This window comes from Ursus arctos, unplaced genomic scaffold (genome assembly GCF_023065955.2).
Source record: "Ursus arctos isolate Adak ecotype North America unplaced genomic scaffold, UrsArc2.0 scaffold_14, whole genome shotgun sequence".
Classification (NCBI taxonomy): domain Eukaryota; kingdom Metazoa; phylum Chordata; class Mammalia; order Carnivora; family Ursidae; genus Ursus; species Ursus arctos.
The window spans coordinates 51,489,837-51,509,340 of record NW_026622808.1 but is presented as its reverse complement, the minus strand read 5'-3'; the positions used below and the strand labels follow the sequence as shown (position 1 = coordinate 51,509,340).

At 41.7% G+C, this 19,504-nt stretch overlaps 1 protein-coding gene across 15 annotated transcripts in view; it reads left to right on the top strand.

Moving 5' to 3' along the window:
* The window catches only part of FOXP1 (forkhead box P1), a 571,962-nt gene that overhangs the window by 344,551 nt on the left and 207,907 nt on the right, over positions 1-19,504 (top strand). The gene's annotated exons all lie outside the window — the stretch shown is intronic.

Sequence of the window (19,504 nt, the reverse complement as noted above, 5' to 3'; positions counted from 1 at the left end):
CTGCGCGGGCGCGGGGGGCTGGGGAGGGGCCGGGGCGGGGGGCGGCTCTCCAGCTCGCCGCTCGCACTCGCCGCCCGGGAGTGTTGGAGGCTCGCCTGGCGGGCAGGCCGGCCGTCAGCGGCATCTGGCGCCCCGGTGGTGGCCTTCAGAGACTAGTGCTCCGGTCCTTGGGAGCTGAGAGCCTTGGGCCCCCCCCCCATCCCCCCCCATCTTGGAGAGCAGTTGTTAAAGATGAGCTTGAGCGCGCCTCGGGGCGCCCTTCCCAGGCCCCACCGTGGCAGCCTGAAGCTGAACTATTTGGACTAAAATGAATCTTTGGAGAAATGGTTCCCGATGCTTGAGTTGAAAAGTAATAATAATAAGCAGGCTTATTGAGCCTGGTGAAGAAAGACACAAAATGAGGGGTAATGGATAAAAAGAATAGGGGATAGAAGAGGGAGTAGGTGAACCAGGAGAGAAGCAGAACAGTAGAAACAAACGGGCAGGGGTGTGTATACAGCAGGCAGAGCGACAGCAGCACAGGCTGAAGTGTAAGAAATGGCCTCCAGCTACCTGTGGGAACTTCGGGGTGTGGGCCACTGACCTATGTGTCTTGTGTACATATGGTGGCTGGTGTGGGGCTAAGTCCTCTTAATGTTTTAAATTAGCTCTTATTGGTGGCTCCCCCAAATGCATGTAAATTGGGACATACTCATTCTCCTTACGTTCTCCATAGGCGTGTCAGGGGGTACCTGTGAGTGACTAAATATTTCCAAATGGTAAAGGTGACCCAGAAAATGGTGTTGTGTGGCCCACGTGTTGAGGGAAATTCAAAGAAGAAAATAGCACCCGCTTGAAGACAGCACTGTTTTTCCAGCCTCTCTTGGAATCAGAAAATAGGATTTGTTTTTGTTAATGATAATGGGCGGATTTTGTTCCGTTTTAGTCCTTGATTCATTTACTCAATACATAGTTATGGTGCCATCGCAGAAGGGTGAAAAAAGAATGACGCGTCTTTGGGCCTTACTGAAAGCAACTGAAATCGTTTCTGGGGGATGAAGAGGAGGAAGGCGAACCTGTTCTCAAACCATTTTCTTGAAAACCGTATCAGAGAAGTAGAGGGAATCCCTTTTTGTATGAGGGTTATGGCCTTTGCCAGGCTCTGAGCACGTTTTATTTTCTTCTTGCTAAGAAGTTTTTAAAATACGAAGAATCGTTACATTGTCAGTCTGTGAGAAGTTAGTGGAACCTGGTGGGGGCAAGCTGCAACAGAAAGAAACGGAAACTAGCAGACGTGCTTCACCTAAGGGATGTGGTCTCTCTCCCTGGCCGCCCAGACCCTTCTGTGCCTGCACCTCGGGCATCACATCAGCTGGAATTTATGATGTATGTTGTGTGGAAGGTTGTGCGCTTAAATGAGTGCAAATGGCTGAATTCTCACCGCTGACCTGGTTAGCAGAACAGATCCTCAGATGGTAGGAAGGTGTCCGTGCGTGCGCATGTGTTGTTCACGCGGTGTTGTTAGGTACTTACGCTTACATTGAGAACGAGCAGTAGTTTGGTGTTTTGGAGTGCTGTATTCTGTGTCTTTACCCTACAGAGGCCAAGGTCCGCTGGTTCTTCATGGAGCAGTTGAGGTGTGGTGCTCTCGTGGGGTGTGAACCCCACATACTTAGTATTTAGGGGTACATTAATTAAATAAATTGGAAATTAACTTCTTCAGTGTTTTATATGAAGGACTGAAAATCATTTACCATCGTAAAGTAGTAAGTCATCCAAAGTCTTCACATGTATACCATCAGCACACACCCCCCCACACACACACCAATAACAGCAACAATACATTAGCCTCATAGAAGACAGTTAAGAAAGTACATTTTAACAGCATCTTCCTTAAAAAGCGTGAGTAACAAAATTAGGTATTCGCATCTCCCCTCTCTATCTTGGCTGCGACCACTTTGGAAAACACGCTGTTATGTGTTATAGATGTCAATACCTTTTGATTGTACTTTGAAACTCTTTTTAAATACTTTTCATACCAATTTTATTTTTATTTGCTATCGATGTGATTTAGGAAGAGAGTGAGTAGCTGGATTTATCATTGTGGCTAAAACCCCACATACTGTGCTTGGCAGGCCCTTTCAGTGTTTTAAAATAAAATACTGACAGCTGTTTGCCCCTCGAAGTGTATGATGAGGCTCTTCACAGGTTGTTGGAGGACAAGAAAATCTGTAGATGAATTGAGAAAAAAAACTAAAGGATTGAAAAAGTTTTGCAGGACTACGAGTGATCCTAGTTTCCTTCCAGACCGAAAACTGCAACAATTAAGCGCTTTGGAGAAATGCGAGGGTCCACGCGATGGACTTGGTTGTTTTCGTCATTTTTAGTCTACAGGTTTTTCCTTGAAGTGAGAATACCAGCAGTGAGAAAATCACAGCCATGCTGAATTCATTACTGCGGTAGTCACACAAAACCACGGATAAAATTTCAATAACTGCAGGCCACAGTTGAGTAAACAGTTGCACTGAAATTTAATTCCTGTTGACTTTTCCCCCATTCCTCGCCAGGGGCACATTCTGATTCTGTAGTACAAAGACAACAGGGGTTACAGCTTTGATTAATGTAGGACAGTGGAAGAGAATTAGAACTGTAAAATATGTTAGAAGTCCATGGAACAAAAAGATGTGGCTTAAAAGGGCTTGGTATAAAAATGAGTTAATTACGCTGTGTGTAACACTGAACGTTATAGGATTTTCCAGTTGCACCAGTGCAATCGTTGACGATATAGGGAGAATTTTTGCCTAGTGCCAGGACTTTTAAAATAAATGCAAGCCTTTCCATGTTTGATTCTTATTACTAAAGATAATTACAAATGATAGCAAGTGCCCTTTCAGAATGGAGAGCTTTCACAAAGATTAGCTGTGGAATGAGTGACTTCTATGCTGGGACTCGTCTATAGGTTGGCTAAATTAGGTCTAAGAAGAATTGTTAAAAACAAAAAAGAAAAAAAAAAAGAATTACTTAGGTGCCAACCTAGAAAAGTAGGGGGAATCTGGCTTTTCCATCTTCTCTTGAAAAATCAGAAGATCTGGTAACCCTAGACCCATATTCCTACAGGGCAACAGTTGTTAGGGGATGGATTGCTCGTGAAGTCAGGGAGCCTGCCACCCTCCAGGCTGCTCCAGCTCCCACCCAGCAGCGTCGCTCACTGGTGGCCCTCTCGGCAGGGGGGTTGGTAGTTCTGCAAGATGCCATCATCACTCAGAAGCCATCGCCCAAGGAGAGGTGCTGCCAGTAGCTGGAGGAGCCCGCCAACACACTCCCCAACTGTCTTCCTTCCTCAAGATGAAATGTATTATCTCCGTAATGTTTCAAGTCTACTTAGATCTGGGCCATGAAACTATTATAACAATACTTTCCTAATAATATAATTTGATAGAGTTTCTGAACATTTCTTTTAGCCACTGGGTAATTCTTTACCCGATACCATAACTGCTTTTTATTTCCTATTATGCCTGCCCCATTTCTGGGTCTGTAAAAGTTCTGTGTTGGATATGCACTACTCCATTATGAAACTCAGCAACAAATACTATTACCAATTACTGAAGTTTTTTTTCCTAAAGAAAGGATTTTAAAATGTCCAGAGCAATTTCATAAACTGTGTGGATTAATGCATTTTAAAAGTCTTGAATTTTAGAAAGCAGAATTTTATTTCCATATTGCTGCAAATGAGAGCTTTTTCAGATAAGCATATTACATAGAGCATAATGTTTAGAAGTTTCTCCATATACAGCATATGCTGTCAGGTCAATTAACAGAATGCATACTAGAAAATGTTTATTCAATAAAAATGAATAGCTGTTAAATAAAACAGCTATTTCTTAACAACATTCCATTTAATGATGGGGTTTTTTTTTTGGGTACCACCTGGCAGTTTTATTGTCTGCAAATCAGTATAGAGAGAGCTTTGGTTGCTGTGGTTTTGAGGTGTGGCTATTGTTTTATATGAGGAGGGCAGTATAGAGGTAGTCTATGAGAAAGACATTAAAAAAAAAGATACAGTATGTATGGGATTTGAATATGGATTATTTAGAGAGTGTGGATAAGTGAAGTATTTGTTTCATTCATTGACATTGGTTCTTTGACATTTGGTTTAAAGTGTTGGACTTTCTGGCCCAAAAGGTACACCTCCACCATCAACGTGTGTCTGTGTACATGTTTCCTGTTAATAACGTAAAAGAAAGAGAAGAAAGCATTGAATGAATCCTGAGGCATTAAGAGAGGAAGGAAGGACAAGTAGCTTCTGAAACATCATGAGCGGGAAGAAGAGGGATTCATTGGGTTGCATTTTGCCAATGAGCTATTAAAGCAGGTGAGAGATGAGTCACTGCCCAGGACCAGAGAAGCTCAGAGAGACAGGAGGAGTAGGAGAGGTCTCAGGAAGGAGATGAGGCTGTGTATATTCACAAGGATATAGAAAATATACTATCAGAGGGGCCTGGGAGAATCACGGGTCTATATCCTGGGGTCTCCTGAATGTGAGTAACCAAATGATAATGACCAGAGTGTGAACATGTTAGCATAAACCAAGCCACAAAAATTAAAGATTCTTCTCTTCATTTTCAAAATGGCGGAATGAATAGCCTCATTTTGTTCTTGTTACGAAAATGACTAGTGGATATCGAGCAAAAGAGGGAGGTTGTCCTGCCAACATTTCCAGCTCGAAGTGCCCCTGTGAAAAACGACACCTGGAAGAAATCACTGTGTGTGTTTGGATGGGCAGAAAGCTCCAATGAAAGAGACCGTCCCCATGCGCTTCTCGTTCGTACTCCTGTTCCCTTGTGGGAACCGTGTTACCATTATTGCGGCCATCCTTTGCCTCGTTCCTCACTCTACCTAGGGAGGCCCAAATGATTAGGTGTGGATTAGTATAAAGACGAGGTAGCAATGGCCAGTTCGGCCTTACCATTCTTCTCTTTGCAAAAGGTTGCTTTAGTAACTTTGTTAGGAATGCCCTCAAGTGGCCTTTTGCCTTGTCGCTGCCAGGGACTGTGTCTGAAAGGTGGGTCTTTCGATGTCACTGGAAGGAAAAAAACATAGTCAGCATCTCTGTGTCTGATAAGGGAAGCTTCTGGAAGGCAGGGTAGAAGAAGATCTTAATTTATTGAGTTCTCTCATTGAGGCAGGCACTGTGATAGGGGCTAGCACCTTCCTTCACTGGTGGGTGAAGACTCAAACTATAATTTTAAAGGACTCACTCTACCTTTTGATATATTCTTTTTGAACACAAGGTAGAGTTCAAATATAGAAAATATTGATGATCAAAAATTTGTAGTAGGAATTGGTGCCACCAAAATGTTAGCAAAAAGCACACAAACAATTTGAAATAAAAGTGAGGCAGAAATTGGGATAACTGTGACAAATAAAGAAAAACAGCCACAATGATAACAGACTTCCACTTTTTCTCAATTCCTTTGGTGGCTCTTTCTGGAAAAGGTATACTCCACCCTGACTGCTGAAGTTAGTTCTTTGCTCTGTGAGTTTTTACCTCCCTGTCATCAAAATATTGTCAGAGATTTAGGTAACTTCTGATGGGAGCCTTATATGAAATCCTTTCAAGTTTTGATAACTGAATAGTTGTGTGTCATTAATTTCTCTGTTGAAGGGTAAGATGGCATGAGAAACAACAAAAAAAGAGCCAAGTACATAGAAAGCTAGATGCCACATTTCACCAGGAGTGAAGTGTACCCTCAACTTTAAACAAAAGCATCCCTACTTTGAGAAGGTAATTTTAAGCTCTGACCCGTGAGCTAGTAGTAGTAGTAGTAATAAATACCCCCCTCTCTCTTGTCTAATCAGACATCTCTTTTTGAACTTTCAGGAGGTATGACTTTAATGGTAATTTGTTGACAGATTAGCTTCCCTGATTGCAGAGAGTTTGTTTTGCAAAACTGGCCGACTCCTATCTGTTCTCCGAAGGCAAGGAACCTACTTTGCTGTTTTGCAACTGCTGGCGTTTATTGACAAGTAGTGCTGAGCACGCAGAATTGGTATGTTTGTGTAATGTAAACCTCTATAGCTCGACTGATGGAGTCGAGTGTACTTTTAGGTAGTGCATAGATTACTTGATAAAAAGGGTTACAAGGTGACTGCTTTTATGACAAAGTAGAATGGCAATATAAATGCAAGTGGTAGATGGAGCAACAAAAGGGAAGTTTATATAGGGAATTGAACCCCGTATTAGAAAGTTTCTTTTCATCACTTGGTCTTTGAACTCCAATCTATTGTAATTATGAAGTGTTACTTGTAACATTCCAGAGGCCCTTCGCTAAATACTGTGTTTGATTTGGTTCAGAGAAATACAACCACATTTTTTTTTCTTTTTCCTCTCACAAGAAAATGTGGCGAAGAGGGTTGCACATACTGGCCTGGCCTCAGCTTTGTTCCAAGTGAGCTAATAAATGTGCTACACTGGAAACTATGTATTAACTTTGTTTCTTCACTTTGGAGTTCTTGAAATGCATTTATTCGTTTGTTGCGTATTCTTTCATGTAGCTAATCCCTGCACCACCTGTGTGAGGAAATGTGCATGGTAGAGTAATTAATTTGGAGTTTATTTGACTAGAGCCTGAAGAGCCTGAAGAGCAAGGGTGGGGACAGGGGGAAGGTGGTTCGAAGGTTACCTGGGTTCAGCTTGTTGGAGGCTTGGGTTTCTAAGCCAGGGGAGGTTTCTAGGCGGAGAAGAAAGGCCATTCAGGACGAGGGGTACTAAACGTAAATTAGAAGGTTGAACCTGGCCTGGCTTGGAAGGAAAGAGATGTTTGAGAGGTTAATAGCAGCGACAGGGCTCTTGAGGTAAGTCCTGAATTTAGTAATGGGCCACTAACTCTCCCTTCATTTAACTGAGGACTCGCTTTCATTGACCACCTTTACCGCCTTGCTCTCTGCATTTCTCCTCCTACACTTGAATACCTTGGTGAACTGTAGGACCCGTATGGGCTGGGATGGCCCTTTCTTACTCCCTGATGTTCCCCAGCACACAGCACAGCCCCTGACATAGAGCGGTTCTTTGACAGACTCTGCGAATGAATGAAATAGGAAGAGAAAGGAGGGCCATGGTCACAAGAGAGTGTTGAGGGGAGTGCTGGAAAATCAGCAGAGCCTTTTGAAGTAGGACATGTGAAAACATCAAGGAGTGGGAGTGATGAAGGATGATGAGTCAGCATTTCCCATCTGAATGACTGGCAAAATGGTGGCACCATGGAACAGAAGAGAAGGGCATCAGGAGGACAACCCACGCTCCTTTCTCACGTGCCACGGGTCGGTTATCGGACAAACACAACTTGTGCACCAGCACAAACGTAACTTGTAAATAAGGAACGGACTTAGTTTGGAAAAGTCCTTTTTTTTTTTTTTTTTAAAGGCTGTTTAAAAAACGACATCCTCTTACATCACGAAAACTCACTCTTTTGATTGTATATGTTTATTCAGATTAAAATTATCAAGTATTTTCCCTTTAGCCTTTGCCAGTTACTAATGAGTATATCTTCCACAAGTCACATGGGAAATGCTGATAAACTGCCTTGTGTTCCTATTGATCACGGAATGGACTTAATCTCTTTTAGAGAACAAAACTACCAAGTTAGATCTTTGATAAAGTCTGTTTCATATTGACACAAGCTTCTTAGAATGAATTTGTTTTTTAGGGTGAAAGGGGGTGCGTGTTATGTTTCTTTTGTTGGAAAAATACGACGTGTAATTATTAAACACTGGTGCTATTGGCAGACTCATTGACGAGGTATGGATTAAACTGCTTAGGGATGTCAGGGCCTTGTTTGTGTGTTTAAGTCGAGCCCTGCATAGAGGCAGATGGAGGGAAAGCAGCTCAGAGAGAACATTTTCCAGTATCTTCTGCCAGTAGAGGGGTAAGATTTTTTTTAAGGTGGTAACCCTAAGGTTCTCCTTGAATTAACTCTTTCATCCTTATTTTTAGACTGCTCCTTTTCGACTGTACTCCAAATAAAATTACCTTCCTGATGCAGTTTCGTCTTCAGCAAAGTTTCTGAAAGTAAACCGTTTGTCACACAGTTTATCATCCAGACAAGCACAGGGAAGCGTCAGTATCACGGTCACTTGTCAAAAGAGGGAAGGTGTCGGCTGATCCGAAATCCGTGTTTTTATCACTGTACCTTCTCTCATCCTGAACTCCCCTGTCTCCACATTGAAGGGAAGGTGACATGATGTCTTTTTAGTCATTCAAATCCAATAACTTTTAATCTGAAGGTTAAGTAGTGAGATATAAACTAAGAGATGATAATATCAATTTTATGTTCACTGAAGGGCACAATATACCTCTTTCGAGTAGAGGGAAAATTGTGCGTAAAATGTCTTTTGCTTTTCAACAGCAGAGCCATGTGTCTCAGAGCCAAAGGAAGAAAGAGTTTTGGGAAAATTTAATAAAATAATATGTAACATCCTAAAACGGCACAGAAATGGCCTTTTATTATTATAATTATTAAGTATTAATTTTTCAAGGTTGCGTGGTAAGACATAGTTCCATTTTTAATAGCCTCTTGTATTGACTCTTGTTATCTTCCCTACGAACTCAACAACCTTTTACAAGGTTAAAGACTGGGAGAGAATGACACAATGCTCATTCTTTCCTGACTATTTTTGATCCTAATGTGTATGATAAATAATACTGTGATAATATTGCTTACCTTGCCTCATTTTTTTCGTCCTACTCATGATATTTCCATTTCAACTCAATAGGCATTCACCATCCAAAAGTAGTAAGTGAAAATGCCTTTACGTGCATTTTTATTATGATACTCCGATTAGCTCATTGCATATGCACTTGTCTTCCCAACTGCAAGTTTGTGCTGTGGATTAGATGCGTACGCTGTGCACATTTATGGAAAGACTGTGTCATTCATGTGTTTACAGAGGGAAAGGCATCATGCATAAGCTGAAATGTGATATTCACAATTAGAATTGTCATGGTTATAGTCCAGAAATATTTTAAACTTGTCTCAGCCATTTGTTCAGTCCCTTGACTGGGCAGGTTCTAGGTACAAAGTGCTGTGTTAAATGTGCAGACTACACGAGGGGTTGGTGAACTAAGCCACAGGGCCCATCTGGCTAAATCTGGCCTGCCCCCTATTTTTTTTCTTAAAGAAAGGTTTTATTGACATTATTGAGTACTGTGGTATTTTATTTCTTTGCAATGTGTTATCTCATTTAATTCTCATAATGACCCAACGAGGTAGGTGTAATCATTTAAGGATCTCATGTAAGAAGGAAGAAAAAGCTAGAAAGAGTCAAGAGCAGGGGAAGACTCGACAGCCCTGGAGTTACCTGATCCGCTTGTTCTTGCCATTTGGTTCTTACCTACCTTTTTCGTGATGTGTTTCCTCAACCCTTCCTTGAATTCTGTGAGTTAATAGATTTCCTTCTATTAAAAAAAAAAAAGGAAAAAGAAAAAGGTTTTATTGAAACACCACCATCCCATCCCCCTTGTTTGCTGTTGTCTAGACTTGCCTTCCTCCTACCACAGTAGAGGTGCATTCTTGCAGCAAAGAACATATAATTCACGAAGCCTAAAATACTTCTTTTTTTTTTTTATAAATTTCTTTTTTATTTATTTATGTGACAGAGAGACAGCCAGCGAGAGAGGGAACACAAGCAGGGGGAGTGGGAGAGGAAGAAGCAGGCTTCTAGCCCAGGGGCCCGATGTGGGACTCGATCCTGGAACGCCGGGATCACGCCCTGAGCTGAAGGCAGATGCTTAACGACTGCGCTACCCAGGCGCCCCCCTAAAATACTTCTTATCTGGGCCTTTCCAGAACAACTTTGCTGACCCCTGAATTCGTAAATGGCAGATGTGGCAAGGTTTGCTTTCTAGAAACTTCTACACTTTATAGAAAGTGACAAAACTGAGGGATCATGCCTTATTTTTTTTTTTCTAAATTATCTCTCAAGAAATACATATATCACAGTTTAAGGCTTTGTCTTACATTTTCCGGAGCGGTAAGGTCACTTGTTGGTTTCATCCTACCTGCAGAGTTCCTTTCTAATCATTTAACTGAATACATTTTACAAATTAAATGTTTTGGCATTATTGTTGGCTAGAGGAATAATCAGTCAGCCTACTAAGGAAATGGAGGTTGGACACTGAGTCACTCAAAGAGCAGATGTTCTTCCCCATAGTTCTCTTACCAAAGAAAATTAACATAAAAACGAGCATATCTTAGGTTCACAGTCCCATGGTTGGCTAGAAGATATGAAGAAATACCCTTAACATCTCCCTGAATTCATAAAACTTATAATCTAATCGTAATGGAACAAAACATAAATATATGCATTAAATATCAATAAAAATCTCAAAGCAAAATGAAAACAAGCTGTAGAAGATATACGTATGACTAATTAACAGATGAATGACTTAAGCAATACGTCTTCAGTAACCCAGAGAGGAAGAGTTTATTTGTGTCTATGTTGGTGGGATTTTTGAAGACATTGGTACAACTTGGGAACCAGTAACTCAGCACATGCACACCAGCTGATTTAATTTAACCCTTTCAATCAGGAGAGAGTGGATGGAAGGTATATACTGAGCTGTATGGGTGTGGTTTATGACCTAAGTGCCCAAGAAGTGTATCTTTGCCACTCTGCCATTTTTAAGTTTGGGATAAGCAAGGGGGATTTCCATGTGGAACAACAAGTAGAAGTCTTTCTATGCCGGACGCCAGCATCTGAGTGTACTGGTCTCCAGGAAATGGTGTGGGGCCTATCTGTTTACACAGACCATTGCCTGAGTCAAGTGTTCGTGTTCGATCTCCAGAGATTAGATGGGGCCTGACAAGGCTGGTCATTTGGTCGGTGGTGTCCATATTTCATATACTTTTATATTGAGTTTTAGCTTATTCACTTCTATTTGTCATAGAGCTGGAACAACTGAAATCCTAATGGCTAATTTTAAAATAGTTGTCAAATTTGAAGGTATTTGTTCAATCCAGCTATTTATGAACTCTCTTTCCTAGAAGCGCATGTCCTTTTATTTTCTCTCTTCTGCCTTTTTTCTTTGTTTTCTTACATTCTTACTTGTTTCTGGTTTTAAGCTTGTTACCGGATGACTTATCATGACATCTCACAATTAGTGAGCCTCTCTTTAGCCTTCCTGCTGGGAGGGTTTCCCTGGCACAGGCCGTGTCTTTAATTCCAACAAGCGTACATTTTGCAGGCTTACAGTTCCTCTTGTGTGAATCTGGTGAAACCCCAGCACCTTTTGCTCTGAGAAGTGTGCATTTATGTGTGTGTTTGTGTCATTTTGCGAATAGTTTCATGTGCATCATGTCCCAACCCCCCACCCCCCAATTAAAACACTATACAGTCCATACTGCATGTTAATTAGATTTGCTTGCTGGTTCAGTGTTTTGACAAATGTTCCTAGATTTTTCTGTGTTTAATTAATGTTAAGTATATTAGTAACCTATCTTTAATTTGGAAAAGGTTTCCTCTTCTGGCTCTAAATGCTTACCAATGTGTCCCTGGAATTCATTCTTGGATATCTTAGATGTAGCACTATAAATGCCAGCTCTGAAGAAAACTCTGGAAAGTAAGGTCATATAAAGCACTTTGCACAGGTTCGAAGAGCCTTTTTATATGTATTCGAACAGTCACCAGCTTCACACACTACTTGAGAGACCTTTGACTAAGTCAGCAAAGGTTACAGTAAATGATACATATACCACTGGCACTCCCTTTTGTGGCTGATGGGAGGTTAAGTTTGTGCAGCCCATTGGGGGGGGCAGTGTGGCATTGGGTGTCAAGAGGCTTAAGACCATCGTACCCTTTGATTCAGGGGTACACTTTTACTGAGAGGGTGTAGGGCATTCAGCAGTGGTTCTAGACTTATACGTGTATTGGAATCATCTAGAGGTCATCTTAAATCATACTGCTAACCACCCCCCCCCCCAGGACTTTATTCTGTAGATCTGGGGTGGAGTCCAAGAATTTGCATTTCCGATGCTTTTAACTCATTCTCTGCTGCTGGTGAGAGACTCACACTTTGATAACCACTCACAAGGGCAGATCACCCGAAAGCATCATCAGCGGAGCCAGCCTGTTTCCTTGTCTGGTAGATGTCATCCAGTATTATACTGACAGTCATATACGGAAGTACTCGGTTGCTTACCCATTGCATGCCATTTTCCCTGGAGACTTAATCTCACTGCCTCAGGGACTCAAAAATGCAGGAGAAACGTTTCATTCGAGACATTTTGGAATCCTACTGACGAGGGTTCAAAACCCACCTCTTGTACTTACTGAGTGGAGGAACTTAAGTGAGGTTTGCCAGTCTCTCTGAGCCTTACTTTTTGTCTGCAAAATGGGGCAATAGAGGTAACTTCTAGAGCAGAGTTATATATTCGTTACATAATTGAATAATAGACCTTAGGACTTAGCACACTAGTCAAGCCTTTAAAATAATAGTGTTCTAGACAGTATTATTTTGTTTGCTCAGCACCTTTGAAGGCAGGAAAAGGCAGGGCTGCAATCTTAGGGACCCAAAGGCGGAGGCCAGGAGGGAACCAACTTGTTTCTCAGAGCTGTTCCATTCTTTAGCATACTGCACCCAATTTATATTCAAATATGATCACCTTAGAGCAGTGTAGAAATTCATGTTAGAGACCTCCAAGGAGAGCCCTCATCCGTGAATTCCAGAGTTCCTGTGTCTTTCCTCATTGAGATAATTAATTGCAATAAGGGTACAGTCCTATTTGACAATCACACTCTTCATTTAGAAACTGACCTCTATAGGAAGACTGCAGAGAACCAGTTCTTGTAGGCAATTAGTGCCCCAATTTACCATTTTAGAAAAGAAAACATATATCTTAATAAATACAGAATTTCTCCTCCATACCTACTAGCAACATTACTGAAGGGGCCCCACCACAAATGTTTTAAATTTAGAGGCAGAGCTAAGGACACAGTTTGCCTCTAGAATCTGAATTGAATCAGGGTTTTATTTCAGATAAAATCTTTGGGGCTCATAACTTAAAAAACACAACTTTTACTGGCATTACGCAATTTGCCACGGGTCATTTAGCGAAATGTTTGTATATGTAAGCCCAGGTTCTTCTTTTAAGAAAAAGGAGCGGTGGAGGGCGGGGATTGGATTTTGCTAAAATCCAGGTGGCGTTTCAGTTTATATTTAATTTTAATTGGAAATCAAATACAGGCAAGGAAGAAAAAACCTACCATGTTTTCTTTACTAAGAGTATCCATTGGGGAGGGGAAGGACACTGCCAGCCAAATTTTAAGAAGCAGCTTTTTTATTGGCATGTCTGTTTTTTTTTTTTTTTTTCTGGCTAAATTCTTGTGCCTGCATTTTCTTTTTTAACATCTAAGTTTTTACACATGGCAATGATTTTTATGTCTTAGGGCTCCTTGCTGCCCTCCTTCTGTAATTTCTATGGGATTAGTACCTAGAACCAGGATAACAAATCATTACACACTGCGTCTAACCAATAGCTTCCCTAGGCTGTTGTCTGGCGAGCCCCCTTTTTAGGTTCCAGTCTGAGATAATGTTTGATTCCCGTGGCCCGTCCTATTTCTGGAAGGCTGGGGAAGTTTCTGAAGAATTAAGAACGGGGGGGGGGGGAGTTTTTTTGTTTTTTAAGCCAGAATTTTAGGAGGTCCTCTCATTTTTGAGTCTAGCTATAGGTGCATTTTGTGAAACTCCCATAAAATATTGGCAGAGTGACTGTGGCACAATTAGGGAATGGCTGCTGAATGTGCTGGAAGAGGTGCCGAGACAGTCACTTAACTCTTGCCAGTGCCTACAAAATATCCCATGTGCCAGAGCCGACAGTGAAATCCTCAGTGTTGGCTCTGTGGAACGCTTGGGTGTAATTCAGATGTTTTCAATTGAAAATGGAATACCAAATAATTTCGAATTTTCTACTGCACAATTAATTACACGTTCATTGTAGAAAAATTAGAAGATGCATCTAAGAAGGCAGAGAAAGAAGAAACTACATTGCCCACAGTCTCCGTTTACAGGGGTACCAGCTGTGGACGTTTTGGTGACTGACTAGCCTTTCGCTATTTTTTTTTTTGAGTCATTCCTTCACATTTTTACATATCCCTGTTCCCATTTCCACTGTGGAACTTTATAGTTAAAAGAAATAGCTAGCAGTAATGTTATCAGTGGGAATTGTTAGGACTAAGTTTCAGATGTGATGGTTCACTTTTTCATCTTAATTTTATATTTAGTGTTTATAGCTTTAGGGGAAAATTCACGTTCTTAGTTTCACGTTTCAGAGTTTATGGTCTAATTAATGCTATTTTCCCAACTTTCGCCCTTTTACCTTCTCCCAGATTTGCCAGCTAATTCAGGATTTGGGCACATTGCTTAAAAATTATTTTTAGGAGGAAACTTTCAACATGGTATGATGATAGCCTGCCTATTTTCAATAAATAAGTATATTTCTTCTTTTTATCAAAAATCCTAAACATCCCTACTGTCCCACGTTTTTCTTAGTTTCAAATTATAGTTGATCCTTGAACAATGTGGGGGTTAGGGGCACCCACACCTTGCACAGTTGCAAATCTACCTATAACTTTTGACTCCCCCCCCCCCAAAAAAAAACTACTTTATAGCCAACTGTTGACCAGAAGCCTTACTGGTAACATAAATAGTTGATTAACACATATTTTACATGTTCTATGTATCATATACTGAATTCTCACAATCAAGTTAGCTAGAGAAAAGAAAATGTTATTAAGAAACTCACAAGGAAGAGAAAATTTATAGGACTTCACTGTATTTTATTGGGAAAAAAAAAAAAAACCCAGTGGAAGTAGATCGGTGCAGTTCAAATTTGTGCTGTTCAAGGGTCAGGTGTATTCCTATCAGGAATAGTAATGGTAGGAAAAGTAGTGGGAGTATCAATAGCAGAATTTATTGAAAGCTCCTTTCTTCCAGCTTTGGGCTTTGTACCTATGTTAGTGCGATTTGTTCTCACAAGCACACGGTGAGCTAAGTACTCTTAAAATTCCTACCCTTCACAGGAAGAAACTTCATTAGCTGCCCATGTTCACACAGCTTATTGCTGGACAAGCCCAGCTTCTAAGCCACACCTGCCCAGTCCTGCAAGATGAGCTCCTCATGCCAGGCTCTCTCCTTCTGTTCATTGTGCTGGGGATCAGGCGAATCGGGTCGTGCTACAAGGATTGCTCCCATTGCCCTTGGCCTCCTGCCCCATTGGGAACACCCTAAAATGTTGTCTCATTCAGATCTCGCTCATTTCAACCCATCTTTTCTTGCTGAGTCCCATAAGAAAATGCCGAATATTCCTCTAGACAGAGCTCTTCCATTTTCACCCTCTCCTATTTTCATAGTGAGCGAGCCCTTCCTTACTGCCCGTGCCCCCACTCTTCCTACTAAGCAGCTATGCCTCGAGGCTTGCTTGTTTCTTTTCACTTCCGAAGGAGGGTCCCGCCTCACACCTGTTGCCTGCATCCTTCTCCTGAACACGCCAGCCTGGCCCACGCAGGCAGAGGTTAGCATCACTCCTTCTGTTTCTGAAACACTTTGAGTGGAAAGCCTTTGGGTCACTCCAGAAATGACAGACGTTGAGTGGTGCTTGTGGTGAGGTTTACGGGGTGCATGGGCACTACAGGCCGCATGTAGGGTTCCAGCACATCTGAACGCTGCCTCCGGCGTGGACCGCTTCTCATGCTGCTGTCTCCTTCACGAGTCAGGGGCATGGAAGGGTTGGCTTTCAAGACATGGGAAGTCCGGGTGTATTAATAAGTCAGTGCATAGTCAGCTGCGGGCTGTGATGGTCACAGTAGATGTTTTATAGAAAACTTAAAAGCAGCCATTTTGGGTCGGACACGTTTTCTCTTTATGGCTCTTGTGTTTGGATACATGCGGCTGGGAGACCTAAAACTTGCAAACTTTCTCCAGGTGCCCCAAACAGCTGTCAGAGACTGACGGGCTGGGGAAATACCTTCTGTGTTTTCTTAGTATTACATGACAGGCTCGACCCTTTTCCCAACCTACAAAAATGTATTTGGATAAAATATTTCTGGTGCCTTGTGTTTCTTGAGGAAATTATTCACTCAGCTTCACTGATTAATGAGTTAGTCCTTTTGAAGTCACCACAGTTGTTTTCGTTGTTTTAATATCTAAAAGAGTGGATTATTTTGCTTTAAGAGTGATTAGCTCTGTTGACAAAATGTCCTCTGCTCCCTGAGTGGTATTTTGTGTTAATGTTTCTGTGGCTCACCTGCTTTGTTCACATCCAACGCCGCTCCAGTCAACAAAGAACAATCGCTTAGCACGATAAATAAAAGATAGTACTCACGAAGGATGTGCGATAGGACTTGTGGTAGGAGTTTTAAAGATTCATAACCTACAAGTCAAACTATGTACATTTCCCCAGCTGCGAAGTATATGTTTATTTCCAGTTTGGGCGGTCGTTGTAACTTGCATGGCTTATTTTGTGAAGATGGCCAATAATGCCCAGTCCTTACTTTAACAAACATTATTAAATCAGCTAATCTGCTTGTTGGTCATGGTTCTGGATCGATACAAATGCCCAGATACCACGCTGTCGTGGATCTCTGTCATGGATCGTCTGTCTTTATCTCTCTCTCACCTTTAAAAACAAACTGCCAGGTCTGCTTTGGGCAAGAACGGTGGAGTAGGCTGAAGCAGGTTTATTGAAAGAAAAGTCGTAATTTGAAAATCTCCCACTTTGGAGTTGCCGTTTGAGAGGGAAGGGATGTCATTTCTTCGAAGGTGTCACCATGGCCACATCTGTGTTGTCATTTCAAGAAAGAAACACACGGGCTGGGAAGAAAATCGGGTTCTATCACTTCCCAGTGTGAGGAGCAGAAATGTATGCATATCTCTGGGTGGCTCGGATGTTTGCACCTCAAACTAGTTTGTAAATCCAGAGTAGGTCCCATTCTGCCCCATCTCCTTGTAGACTCTCACTTCCTCTCCGGAAGGATTCATAGAACCTTGATCTCTCTATTAATTCATTATAATATGTAAGTAGAGCATGCCTTCTACCGCTCACTGTAGGTGCTAAACTCTTTCAGAATCTATACCTCCTGTAGGAATGATAAAAGTGACTTCATTTTGTCCCTCTAACGCATATTTATCTGTTCTCCCTTGATCGTACCTGTTCTCACTCCTGTGTCCTCCATTCTCCTTCATCCTCCACTCCCTTACCCCAAATATATAATGTGAGGGTTCACTTTTCTTTTTCTTTCTCTCTATAGTCATAGAATTTTTAAATTCCTTAGACGAATCCAGCCTCACATTTTATGGATGAAGAAACTAAGCTCAGACAAAATAAAGGCTTTGTCCTTTGATTCACTTTTGCATGGACGCCCCTGATGTGTTTAGAAACAATCTTGTGTAGTATGATGTGGGCCCTTCCATGATCTGTCAGGATGGATGAAATCAGAAACTTCATTCCCGTGGTTACCAACATCATCAAGAACTGTGTTCAGTATATAGGGTACAGCTGCGTGACTGTGTGTGTGTGTGTGTGTGTGTGTGTACATCCATTTTCAAATTCCTTTTATTGATTGTTGGGAAGTGGTTTTTTTCCTTCACTGTTTCCTTTTGGAGGAGGGATCAGCCAACTTGACATTTAGATTTACTTGAAATATTAAATTTTGTTGGCTTTGAAGGCTATTCTGTCTCTCGCAAATGCTCTGCATGAAAGCAGCTGTAGATAATACATAAATGGACATGGCTGGGTTCCAATAAAACTTTATTTACAGAAGCAGGTAGTGGACTGGATTTGGTCCACCAGCAGTAGTCTGCTGTCCTAGAGAAGTTACAGAGATGGTGGCTCAGGGAAATTGTAATGCGTAGCAGGTGGTAAAGTTCCTCTGCTAGTCATACCGTGCCTTAAGATTGACGACTATATTTTCACTTCCTTCTTAAGAAGAAAAAACGGTCTCATCCTTCCTACCATGATTTGTTTCCCAATTCCCATGATTTGTTTCCCAATTCCCATTCCTTAAAGCCGCATTCACTGTGGTTGTCCCGTAAGCCCACAATTTCTTGAATGCTGTTAAGAAAGAAGCTGAGACTTCCCAAAATACGCCCGCAGTCCCTCATAAGATGACCTCAGAGCTCATCTTCACATCTCGTTGTTACTACACTTGCCAGAGGTCACCTCTGTAAATCCCTCCTGAACATCAGTTGTCATCATGAACCGGCCTGTTCTCACCTGCATCCCCACAGTCAGTTTCTCCCTGGAAGGTATAGCATCTTGACTTTGTGTCAGGCTTTGTGTCCACTCCTGGGTGGAAGGTACTAATGAGATAACAGCTAGTGTTAAGTCGAAAGATCTTCTATGCTTGCACTGTTTAATAAGTCAGGTTGTGTAGGTGGTGGGGGTGAAGAAAAGGCAGGATGGAGACTTTGGGGTTGAGAGAGTGACATTGAAGGGCTTTCCTGGCTGATTATTCCTTTCAAACTGTGTTAAGTTTTGGGAAATCTTTAGGGATAGTGACTCATGTTCTTAGGCAATGGAGGAGAAACTCCTTCCATGGTAGAAAAAAAGGCTGACCCCTGGATCAAAAGGAAGAAAGAAGTGACCTCTCAAGTTTGGAAAATGCAAGGGCTCTGCAGATACGATACTTGAACACTGTTGAGGGTTATCAGCCAGGCTGGGCTGGAGTCTTGCTGGGATTTGCAACAAGTCCCTGACTCTTTGAGCCTCTGGAACCTAGTTCATTTCAAAGGTCCCTTCTGCTTCTAAAATTGCATGCTGTTTCTTTTCTCATTAATTTCTGATTAAATTAGAAATTCTCCTCTGTTTTACATATTCAGTGCTTTGGTGATTTGGGGGAAGTGTAGTCCCTAACAATCACCAATAGGCACTCCAGATCTTTAAAACATGAAATTCCAAGCAAGCATGTCTTTTAAAACACCAACAGTGGGTCAAAAAGGAAGAAGGAAGTTAGAGGAAATCCTGGTTTTGAAAACAGAACCAGTGAATGAATTGGGGTGCAGAACTCCTTGAAGCTTCCCCGTGCCCTGCCACCTGGTAGCTCTGTGACCTTAGGCAGTCCCTCAGTCTCAGTTTCTTTATCGGTAAGATCAAGTTAATAATGACTGTCCTGCATACCTGAGAGGGGCGTTAGGGGAAGCAAATGAGGTATTAAAGGTCAGAATGCTTTGTAAGCAGCAAAACATTATATAAGTGGAAGGTGTCTTCCTTACTGAGATGTGGTTTTCGTTTGCATTACATTCTTGTAGACCCTCACGTGTTCTCAGACATCCTGGGTTCCCTTGGGGACACTCACGCTCCTTGACTGTGGGGTTTGGGGCCCTGGGGTTTTCCATTTAGTAATTCTACGCATAACCAACAGGGATTTAAAAAGCAGGCATACATGTATTTTCCCACTGTTTTAATTTTAATTTTTTTCCTAATGTATCAGAAACTTTCAGGTTTAAAACCAAAGGCCCTGTATGTGAGTTTTC